At 37.2% G+C, this 12,352-nt stretch overlaps 1 protein-coding gene across 2 annotated transcripts in view; it reads left to right on the top strand.

The window, feature by feature from the left end:
• The window catches only part of LYPD6B (LY6/PLAUR domain containing 6B), a 221,993-nt gene that overhangs the window by 183,410 nt on the left and 26,231 nt on the right, over positions 1 to 12,352 (top strand). For both annotated transcript variants that reach the window (XM_047771963.1, XM_047771964.1), the window contains exon 2: positions 2,921 to 2,974. The gene's annotated coding sequence lies outside the window, so the exon portion shown is untranslated. The remainder of the gene's footprint in view (positions 1 to 2,920; positions 2,975 to 12,352) is intronic.

Here is a 12,352-nt window from a genome sequence, read left to right as displayed (position 1 = left end):
CAGTGTATGAAAATGACTGACTTCTCATGGTTTCCTCAAAAGAGAGTATTAGAAAACATTTTTACCTATTAGACTAGTCAAAATATGGAATTTCTAAAGTATACTTTTAATTTATACTTCTTTTTAAAAAGATGCTCAGCTTTTCTCATGTTGTTTAAAAGTTTATTCATTTTTTCTTTGAAATATCTATTAATGTTCTTTGCTATTTTTTTGTTATGTTGCTGATAAATTTCTCACTGATTTTTAGTAGCTCCCTCCATATTAGTGAGATTATCCATTGTTTTGTGTACAACATGAGCTGAAAATATTTTGCCCAGGTTATTTGTTTTTTAACTTTGCTTATGATTTTTTTTTTGTTATATAGAAGTTGTTGTTTAATGTAATTGAATTTATAAAACATTCATTTTATACTTTCTGAGTGTTTAATCATATTCAGAATGGCCTTTCCCAACTCCATGGACGTCACTCATATTGTATTTTTTTTTAATTTTATTACAGAAAATTTTGAGCTTATACAAATTAGAGAAAACAGTAATAATAAACCCCAACTACCCATAATCCAGCTTCAAAAACTAGGAATATTTTGCCAATCTTGTTTTACCTTATTCTCCCATCTATTTTGAGACTATTTAAAGTAAACCTTAGATGTTATATTTTCTTTATATCAACATATATCAATAACATGTAAGAACTTTTTAGAACATAACTTCTATATCATGATTACACCAGTAGTTCCTTGAGATTATCCAATACCATTCTGTGTTTCAAATTTTCTTTCCTGGAACTGTTTTGGCTTTGTTTTTTGTGTGTACCAACCTTATTTTTTTCCCCTGACTACCCAGTTGTCTCAACTCAGCTTCTTAAAGTGTATTCTTACCTTGCTGGTTTGAGATGCCACCTTTACCATATAACAAATTCCCATGTGTATTTGAGGCTGTTTCCTGACTTTCTATTCTGTTCCACTTGTCTTTCTACTCAAATGCTACCACTGTACTGTTGTATTTACTGTGGCATTACTGACCATTTTAATGTCTTTCATGACTAGTCATTTCCCAAATGAATAGCAAGTCATCTACCCAATTCATGCTGTATAAAAATGGCAGGAAATTATATTTTACAGTTCACAGCCTTCTCAGATCCATGGTAAGTCTGGTGATTTAGAAATCAACAAGGAGTGGGAGTTGAATGTGTGAGAATAAATGTGGTCCCTAAGGAAAGTAATAGCAATAACACTACAGGAAAGTAAATAGTAACAAATTACATAAAAGCTTGAAACCTGGGGCAGGTCCTTATCTGGAGGTGGGCAGAGGAAGCAAAACCAGCAAAGGCAAAAGAACATAGCTTTTGGTGGTTGAAGCATGCTTATCTCTTGGGTATAGCCAATCCTGGTTCTTTGCCAAAGAGAGCAAGGCCAATAGTAGAGGAGGATGCAGTATTTGCTGTGTACCTGCCCTAGGGAACCTATCAGAGACAGAAAGTACACTGCGGAGCCAAGAGGGCCCAGGCAAAGTGTGTCAAGGAGGCTATATCGTCACACTGCTCTGGGCAGTTCACCAGCCTGGATGGGCAATAACCCTGAACTCCAAGCCTGCTTGTGCACTGGTTTGTGCCTCTGAAGGTGTGAGAGTGAACTTCAACAGGCTCTCTCCAGAGAAAGGATGAAGATGAATTACTATGAGTCCTCTTTCCAGGAGAAAGTATTAAATCTACCTAACAAGATACCTTTACTGGAAAAGGCCTGAGAGAGAGGACTTCTAATATGACTTGTTATGGGAGAGACATCTAAAGTATTTAGCAGAGGCAAATCATAATACATGTTATTGGTTTTAAAATGCACATATCTGCTAGATTCTGCACTTCACAAAAGTCCAAAGAATGAGGTGGTCAAAGTACTGGGAAAAGGCCTGTATCCAGAGCGGGTGGAGACTGAACGGGCATGACTGCAAAATGACTTAATTACCCCACAGGCACCCTTTATAACCTTTGGCACAGCTTGTTACCTCCTCATCCAATTTCCTCCCTTATAACCTGAAGGTGAGTGCACCGTGCTTACCTCACAGGGATGTGGGGAAGATTAATTTCAGATGGGAAAGTTCTTTGCTGATGAGTCATGTGGTGTAGTAAATGTGCTCATTTGAGGCTGCACAGCCATGGGTTGCCAGCTGTCCAAACCTAGACACCAAAGGGTAAATGGAAATTAGTCATCATCAAAGTCAGGGGAATGGACTTTGCAAACGGAATTGAGTGTGTAAAGTCAACCTGATGTGGGCATATTCAACGATTCCTTGCTGAGTGTCACCCGTGCATAGGGTGATGGGCAGCTGAGGGGACAGGACGAAAGTTAGTAAGGCATGGAAGCCTGAGGCGCAGGCACCGTGCTGGCTGCTGGAGTGGCTGTTGGCCACAGTGGAAGACAGGAGCCCAGAGTTGGAGCAGAATTGGACTCTTGGCCCAGAAGTCATCTTTGCCATTCATGATGTGAGCTGGGCAACAGTTTCAGTCAGCTCCACATTCCAGCATACTGTGAATAATCAGTAGGATCACTGGTACTCAGTAGGATCACTGGCACTTTATCAGTCCCCTCACTTTCCAGATGCTACCCTTACCAAATCCCTAAGCTTGTCTTTTCTCTTAGGTGTTTTCAGGGAAAAGAATCTTTGTGTTCATTAACAAATGGGGAAGAGAAAAGAAACACCTCTTTTGGCCTCTTTGACTTCCATCATGGCATGCCACTGCTTTAAAAAGTACATTCAAGGTGTGCTTTATTTTAAGCATAAGGTAAAGGGGACTATTTTAGGCATCATCATAAAACACCTTCTCTGCCAATAAGGAGTTTTATGATCTGGAAATTGGTACAGAATATGGATGAGAATTCAATGTACATTTTAAGCTGAACTTTTTTTTTTTTTTTCTCTTTCAGGTGTCCTTGAGTGGTGTTAGCAGTGAGTGAAAGAAGAGAAGAAAATTAAGCAAGGTGAGAACAAGTAAATTTGGAAGGTGAAGTAAGGGGCTTCTCTGGGCAAATGAGAGATTATCACAATAGGAAGATTTGGGACTGCGGAAAGTGAAAGGTAACAAGAGAATAACCAGAGGGCATTTTGGGAGAAAGTCCTTAATTTAAGTGAGAAGCCCATTGTCACATAAAAGCATAGTGTTTTTTCTTGAAATATGAGATTTTTAAGGAAGGAGAGCAGAGCAAAACACCATTACATTAATATGAAATTCTGGTTTTCAATTTATTTTTATTTAAAAATTTTTATACAATTTAAGAATTTGCATTTACATTATTAACAAAAAATATTGACCATATTCCCTGTGTTATGCAATCCATCACTGAGCCTGTCTTAAACCCATTAATTTGTACCTCCCATTCCTCCACCGCATATTGGCCCCCTGACCCAGTAATTACTAGTTAGTTCTCTACACCTGTGAGTCTGCTTCTTTTTTGTTATATTCACTAATTGTCTTTTTTAGAATCCATGTGTATGTGATATCATGCAGTATTTCTTTCTCTGACTTATTTCATTAGAATAATGCCCTCCAAGTCCATCGAGCTTGTTGCAAATTACAAAATTTCATTATTTTCTATGACTGAGTGGTACTCGTGTGTGTGTGTGTGTGTGTGTGTGTGTGTGTGTGTGTGTGTGTATGTATGTTTGTGTACCACTTCTTTATCCATTCATCTACTGATGGACACTTAGGTAGCTTCCATATTCCATGTCATAGCAATTGTAAATGATGCTGCTATAAACATTGGTGTGCATGTATCTTTTCAAATTACTGGTTTTATTTATTTTTTTGGGGGGGGATATTGGAGAGGAATTGGAATTTCTCGGTCATATGGTAGCTCTATTTAAAAAAACAAAAAACAAAAAATTTCCATACTGTTTTCCACAGTGGTTACACTAGTTTACATTATCACCAACAGCACAGGAGGGTTCCCTTTTTTCCATATCCTCACCTATATTTGTTATTTGTGTTCTTTTTGATAACAGCCATTCTGACAGGTAATCAGGTGATATCTCATTATGGTTTTGGTTTGCATTTCCCTCATGATTATTGATGTTGAGCATCTTTTCATGTGCTTGTTGGCCATCTGTATATCCTCTTGGGAAAAATGTTTGATTCTGCTCACTTTTTAGTTGGGTTGTTTGGTTTTTTGGATGTTGAATTGTATGAACTGTTTATATATGCTGGATATTATTCTCTTAAAAGGTCATATCATTTGCAAATATTTTCTCCTATTCTGTAGGTTGTCTGTATTTTGTCAATGTTTTACTTTGTTGTGCCTAGGCTTTTAAGTTTAATTAGGCCCCATTTGTTTATTTTTGCTTTTATTTCCTTTTATTTAGGAGATGGATCTAAAAAAAATACTGTTGTGATTTATGTCAGTGTTCTGCCTGTGTTTTCCACTAGGAGTTTTATGGTTTCAGTCTTACTTTTAGGTCTTTGATCCATTTTCAGTTCATTTTTCTATATGGTGTAAGGGAATGTTTTAATTTCATTCTTTTATGTGTAGCTGTCCAGTTTTCCCAGCACAACTTATTGCGGAGACTGTCTTTTGTCCATTATATATTCTTATCTCCTTTGTCATAGTTTAATTGAGCCTAGGTACGTGGGTTTATTTCTGGGCTTTCTATCCTAATCCATTGACCTATGTGTATACTTTTGTACCAGCATCATATTGTTTGGATTAATGTACTTTTGTAGTATAGTCTGGAGTCAAGGAGCATGATTCTTCCAGCTCTGTTCTTTCTCAAGATTGTTTAGGCTTTTTGGAATCTTTGTTTGTATACAGATTTTAATTATTTGTTTTAGTTCTGTGAATAATTCCATTGGTATTTTGAAGGGGTTGCATTCCATCTGTAGATGGCCTTGGGTAATATAGTCATTTTAACAATATTTATTCTTCCAGTTCAAGAACAGCATATATCTTCCCATATGTTTGTGTCATCTTCAACTTTTTGCATCAACATCTTAGAGTTTTCAGTGCACAGGTCTTTTGCCTCCTTAGGTAGGTTAATTTCTAGGCATTTTATTTGTTTTGATATAATGGTAAATGGGATTGTTTCCTTAATTTCCCTTTCTGATCTTTCATTGTTAGTATATAGAAATGCAAGAGATTTATGTGTATTACTTTTGTATCCTGCAACTTTACTGAATTCATTGATGAGCTCTAGTAGTTTTCTGTTGGTATCTTTAGGATTTTATATGTATAGTGTCACGTGATCTCCAAACAGTGACAGTTTTACTTCTTTTCCAATTTGGATTCCTTTTGTTTTTCTTCTCTGATTCCTATGATTAGGACTACCAAAAATGTGTCAAGTAAAAGTGGCGAGAATGGGCATCCTTATCTTGTTCCTGATCTTAGAGAAAATGCTATCAGCTTTTCACATTGAGTATGATATTAGGCATGAGTTTTTCATACCTGGTCTTTATTGATTTATGTTCAATGAGCATTGCCCACTTCCTATAGAGTTTTCATCATAAATGGATGTTGAATTTTATCAAAATTGCATCTACTGCAATGATCTTATGGTTCTTATACTTTAATTTGTTCATGTGCATCACATAGATTGATTTGCAGATATTGAAAAAAACTTGCATCCCTAGGATAAATTCTATTTGATTATGGTGTATGATTCTTTTAATGTGTTATTGAATTTGGCTTGCTAATATTTTGTGAGAATTTTTGCATCTATGTTCATCAGTGATACTGTCCTGTAATTTTATTTTTGTGTATGACATCTTTGTGTGGTTTTGGTATCAGGGTGGATGGTGACCTCATAGAATGAGTTTGAAAGTGTTCCTTCCTCTGCCATTTTTTTTCAGAAGGATAGGTATAACTCTTTAAATGTTTGGTAGAATTCACTTGTGAAGCCTTCTGGTCCTAGACTTTTGATTGTTGGAAGTTTTAAATTTCTGATTCAGTTTCATTACTGGTAATTGGTCTGCTCATATTTTCTAGTTCTTTCTGGTTCAGTCTTGGGAGATTTTACCTTTCTAAGAATTTGCCCATATCTCCTAGGTTGTCCATTTTATTGGCATATACTTATTCATAGTAGTCTGTTATGATCCATTTTATTTCTATGGTGTTAATTGCAAATTCTCCTTTTTCATTTGCAATTTTATTGATTTGTGTCCTCTCCCCTTTTTTTTTTCCTTTATGAGTCTGGCTAAAGCTCTATCAATTTTGTTTATTTCTTCCAAGAACCAGCCTTTAGTTTCATTGATCCTGTATATTGTTTTTTTTTTTCAGTCTCTGCTTCATTGATTTCTGCTCTGATCTTTATGTTTTACTCTATTCTACCAATACTGGGTTGTGTTTATTATCCTTTCTCTAGTTTCTTTAGGTGTAAGATTAGGGTGTGTAGATTTTTCTTGTTCCCTATCTTAGAACTACTTTTACTGAATCACATGGATATTGGATTGCTGTGTTTTCATTTGTCTTTAGGTGTTTTTTGAATTCCTCTTTGATATACTCATCAATCCATTGTTTTTTTTTTTTTTCCCCAGCATAATATTTAGCCTCCACGTGTTTGTGGTTTTTGCAGTTTTTTTTTTCTTGAAATTGATTTCTAATCTCACAGCATTGTGGTCTGAAAAGAGGCTTGATTTCATTTTTTTTTTAAGTTACCAAGGCTCGTTTTGTAGCCTAGCATGTGATTTATTCTAGAGTATATTCCATGTACATTTGAATGTGTTTTCTGCTGCTTTCAGATGGAATGCTCTATAAATATCAATTTTGTCCATTTGGTCTAATGTGTTATTTAAGGCCTGTGTTTCCTTACTAATTTTCTGTCTTGATGACCTTTCCATTAATGTAAGTATAGTGTTAAATTCCCCCACTATTATAGTGTTATTGTTGATTTCTTCTTTTATGGCCGTTATCATTTCCCTCATATATTTAGGTGCTCCTGTGTTTGGTGCTTATATATTTACAATTCTTGGATTGATCCCTTAATCATCATATAGTAACCTTCTTTGTCTCTTGTAACAGTCTTTATTTTAAAATATCTTTTGCCTGATATAAGTATTGCTATTCTGGCTTTCTTTTGATTTCCATTTATATGGAATACCTCTCTCCATCTCTTCACTTTCTGTCTGTATGTGTCCCTAGATCTGAAATGAGTCTCTTGTAGGCAGCCTATATACAAGTCTTGTTTTTTGTATCCATTAAGCCAATCTTTTGGTTGGAGTGTTTAGTCCATTAATATTTAAGGTAGTTATCAACATGATTGTTCTTATTGCCATTAAAAAATTGTTTAAAAGGGGCAATTTTCCCCTTTCTTTTACTCTCTTCTCTTTGTGATTTTATGACTATCTTTAGTGTTATGTTTAGATTCATTTTTTTTGTGTGTGTATATATCTATTATGGAATTTTGGTTTGTGGTTACCATGGATTTTTATATAGCAGTCTGTATATATACATGATTGTTTTAAGTTGCCAATCTCTTAAATTCAAGTTCATGTTTAAACACTGAATTTAGGAGTTCTCTTATGGTGCAATGGGTTAAAGATCCAGTGTTGTTAGTGCAGTATCTGGGGTTGCTGACCTGAGAACTACAACATGCTGTGGGTGTGGCCAAAATAGAAGAAAAAAAACTCTGCATTTGTACTCTCTTCCTCTCAGAGTTACTATTTTTGACATCATATTTTACGCCTGATTGATTTGGCATCCTTCAACTGCTTATTGTGTACACAGATGATTTTACTACTATTGTCTTTTAACCTCCCAAGTAGCTTTGGGTGTAGATGAGTTCGTATCTTTCTTGTATGTTTGCCTTTACTGATGTGCTTTTTCACTTCTGTAATTTTCATATTTCTAGTTGTGGCCTTTTCTTCTTTTGCTTAGGGAAATTCCCTTAACATTTCTTGTAAAGCTAAATTGGCAGTGCTGAATTCTTTTAGCTTTTGCTTGTTTGTGAAATTTTGATTTCTTCATAAAACCTGAATGTGATTCTTACAGGGTATTCTTCATTATAGGTTTTTCCCTTTTATCACTTTAAACATGTCATGCTACTCTGTTCTGGCCTGCAGGATTTCTGTTGAAAAATCAGCCAATAACCTTATGGGAGTTCATTCCCTTGTGTGTTATTTGTTGCTTTACTCTTGCTGCTTTTAATATTCTCTTTTTATTTTTAACATTTTAATTACAGTGTGTCTTGGTGTGTTCTTCTATGGGTTAATCCTGTATGAGATTCTCTGTGCTTCCTCAATTGACTGTTTGCTTTCCCAGGGAAGTTTTCAGCTATTATGTCTTCAAATATGTTCTCAGACCCTTTTTCTCTCCTCTTCTTCTGGGACCTCTAATGCAAATATTAGTTTGCATTATAGGCTTGATGTTGTCCCAGAGGTTTCTTAAACTGTCCTCACTTCTTTACATTATTTTTTTCTGTTCAATGGCAGTGATTTCCACTACTCTGTCTTCCAACTTATTGATCCATTCATTCTTCTGTATCATTTAGTCCACTATTGATTCCCTCAAGTGTATTTTTCATTTCAGTTATTGTATTCTTCATCTCTGTTTGGTTGTTCTTCATATATTTTGTTTGTTAATACTTTCTAATTTCTCACTCTGTGCATCCTGAGTTCTTTGATTATCTTCACTATCCTTACTCTGAACTCTTTCTCAGATAAGTTGCCTATATCTACTTCATTTAGTTCTTTTTTCTGGGGTTTTATCTTGTTCCTTCATCTGGAACATATTCCTCTGCTGCCTCATTTTTTTCTAAGTTGCTATTTGTATTTTTATGTGTATGGTTGTTTGGTTACATTTCTCAACCTTGGAAAAGTGAACTTCTGTAGGAGGCATCCTATGAGTCCCAGCATTTCACTCCCCTCTCATCATCCAAGCTAGATGCTCTAAGCGTTCCCCAGAAGAGGGCTTTGTGGGTCCTTCTGTTGTGGTGAGGTATCTGGGCAGTCTGGTAGGTTTCACTGGCCCTAGTTGGTTGCTAGACTTTGCCTTGTATGGATACTGCTGGCTGCTTTTTAGTGGGATATGGCCATGAGGTGGTTGGCTGAAGAATATAAGTGGGTTCTGGGGCCAGTGCTGGCTCATTGGTGGGCACATTCAGGGTCCTGAGTACTCTAGGGCTGTTGCCCACCCACTGGCAGGTGAAGTCAAATCCTAGAGTTAGTGTCAGACTAATGGTAGACAGAGCTATTTACCATAATCTGGCTGCAGGGCCTAGGGATCCCATAGCTTATTTCAAATTGCTGAGGGTATGTGTTGGGGGAATGGGGACAGTTCCTGATATAGTTGAATATGGGGCCTGGGGTGTCCCAGTGTTTGCTTTGGCCTGCCAGTGGAAAAAGCAAAGGCCCAGCTGGTCCCAGGATAAAGATTGTAGTTTTCTTGCTTTTGGTGTCTGCCCTCTAGTGAGTATGGGTGATCTAGAGGCCAGTACAGCCTTCCTGGAGAGAAGGGCCAGTGCCTGCCCACTAGAGGGTGGAACTGGGTCTTGGCCCTCTGGTGGAAAGGGTCATTTGCAGAGGCAGCTCTGGACTCATAAAGTCTTAAGGCAGCCTATATGCTGACGGATGGGGCCATATACACACCCAGTTAGTTTTTTGGCGTGAGGCAACCCAGGACTGGTACCTAAAGGCTGTTAGGTAGGGCCAGGTTTTAGTGCTAATGAGCCAAGATAGCAGCAGCCAGCATCATTGATCACCAGTGGAATGCTCCCAAATATGACTTCCACCAGCCTGAGCTGCAGCCACATGTCCAGTAGACTCTCCAAAACCAGCAGGTATGTCTGGCCCAGGTTCTTATCAAATTACTGCTTTTGCCTGGGTCCTGGTGTGCATGAGATTTTGTGTGGACCCTTTAAGGACCCTTGCCCTTTAAGGTGAAGTCTTTATTTTCTCCAGCCCTATGGGGCTCCTAAAATTAAGCCCTGCTGGCCTTCAGAGCTCTGGGTGCTCCTCTTCTTGGTGCAGGATCCTCAGGCTGAGGAACCTGAGCTGGTGCTCAGAAATCTCTCCTCTGTAGTGTTATTCTCCAGTTTATGGGTCATCAATATGAGGGTATGGGAACTGATGATATCTCAAGTCAGCCCCTCCTACTTGTTTTGTTGTGGTTCTTTCTTTATGTCTTAGTTGTAGATCTTTTCTGGTAGGTTCCAGTCTTTTTCATTGCTTTTCTGCAGATATTTGTGATTTTTGTGTTCTCCTGAGAGGAGGTAAGCTCAGGGACTTTCTTCTCTGCCATCTCGGCCACTCCACTCAGTGAACTTATTATATTTAAATAAATGTACATTTCTGTGCAGATATGTATTAGGTTTTATGATGCAGAGTATAACCTTGAATACACTAAAGCTTCAGTGGTTCATAATAATGTGTTCATTTTTCTCAGCTCTTTTATTGAGTTTCAGGAATTTTGTGCCTCTCTCCTCCCTCCCCTCCCCCTTGTTTAATGATGTTCTTTAGTGATGTTAGGAGCAAAAAAACCTGGATTTTTGGTGGGCTTGTGATATTTTCATGTGATTAAAATATTATTTAGTGAGATTTATCTTCTGGTTAGTATTCTCATTTTCTTTCTAATGCTTTAATTCTTTTTTTTTAATAATGATTTGTATTTTTTCCATTATAGCTGGTTTACAGAGTTCTGTCAATTTTCTACTCTATAGCAAGATGACCCAGTTACACATGCACGTATACATTCTTTTTTCTCACATTATCATGCTCCATCGTAAGTGACTAGTTCTAGTTCCCAGTGTTATACAGCAGGATCTCATTGCTTATCCATTCCAAAGGCAATAGTTTGCATCTCTTAACCCCAAATTCTAAATCCATCCCACTCCCTCCCCCTCCCCTTTTAATGCTTTCATTCTTACCTTGATTGGTTTATAGCATTGATGCAATTGTTAGTTTTCTATGACCTAAGAGTAACAATTGCAGTTAGTGCTTTCTCAGTAAAGAGTACTGTTTATTCACTGCAACTGTTCCTGCTGTAACAGCAAGTTCTGTTGTTTGGTTCAATATGGCTCTTTACTGGGTACTTCAAGCCTGGATTCAAGGCTTAGTCAGGGTCCTGGTGGGAACCAGATGGCATATTAATACTGGTGTTATTTGAGAAAATGAATAAGGGGTGGTTTACAAAGGTGTAGTCTAGATTAGGGAAATCATCAAGAGACGGTCCCAGCCTCTAGGGTTAGCAACAGAGGGAAGCCATTTCTACTGCACAGGTTTAAAGGATAAGGTAAAAAGTTTAGCAATACCCAAGAAAAGGTAGTTGTGGAGTCAGCTGATGGGATGGGAGCTGAGGAACATGATAACAGCCTGGTTGGGAGTTAGGGGAGTAAATACCCTGGTCTCAATCTCTTCCCAGCCTCCAATCTGCCAGTTCCTACCATTGGCAACACCAAATTGGAAGCCAGCAGGAAAGAAACTTGTGTACTTTGTCTTCATAGCTCGGCTTCCCAGGGCCAGAGCAGGGTGGGAGAGGTTGGAGGGTGGAGTTGAAGGAGCAAGAAGGGAAAGCTTCACCCTTTTAGGATAGCTTGGGGAGATCGTGTGTTCATGAGTGAGAAATATTGGAACTAGGCTTTTAAAGAAGAGTGGGAAATACAAGATAATAACACATGTGAGAGCACATGTTGCTTTTTAAAGCAAACTTTATGAGAACCTCCCATTATTCATGAGCATAAACAAAAGAATATAGATTTATCAGAAAGAAGATAAATGAAAATGCTCCACTGAGGCTTCAGTACTGTTCCCACATATATTCTAGGGTAGTTTTCTTAAAATTGCTTGTCAGAGGAATTTTATATTCTTCTCTCATAAATGTTCAGATAATCATAACATTTGAGAGCTGCAAATATGTATATTGAATTTTGATCTCAAGTCTAGCTGGATATGGCATAATTGTAATGATTTCAGGTGATATTAATTCATTGAGGACCATAAATCTCTATGTTTAGCTTTTTAATCCATTTAATAATTTGGCAAAATAGCAGTGGGTAGGGACTTACTCATTCTCCTTTAATTCCACAAAACTCTACAAAATGATTTTTAGTATTTCTGTTTTACTGATGGAGAAATAGTCTAAGAGTATAGAGGGATCAGCCAGAGGTAGTAGATCTGACTAATGACAAGGTCAGAATTTGTATCCAGGCCTGAGAGCCTCTCAAGGCCATTCTTCCCCTATAGTAGGCAGCATTTACACTTGACTTTACCCTTGTGGGATTGTGAGCTATTGCTTAAATGTCATTTTTCATGTTGCAATTAAAACACTATTTAATGTACATAATTTTTCTGTTTCCTCTGGGAATATAAAATTATGCACATATATATCTTTATATATGTACATTTCCTTCTGCTCCTAGTGGTAATAGTGACAATTTAT

This window comes from Phacochoerus africanus, chromosome 3, assembly GCF_016906955.1.
Source record: "Phacochoerus africanus isolate WHEZ1 chromosome 3, ROS_Pafr_v1, whole genome shotgun sequence".
NCBI lineage: Eukaryota > Metazoa > Chordata > Mammalia > Artiodactyla > Suidae > Phacochoerus > Phacochoerus africanus.
Note: the sequence above shows the minus strand (reverse complement) of the source record. Positions and strands in the feature narration are given on the sequence as shown.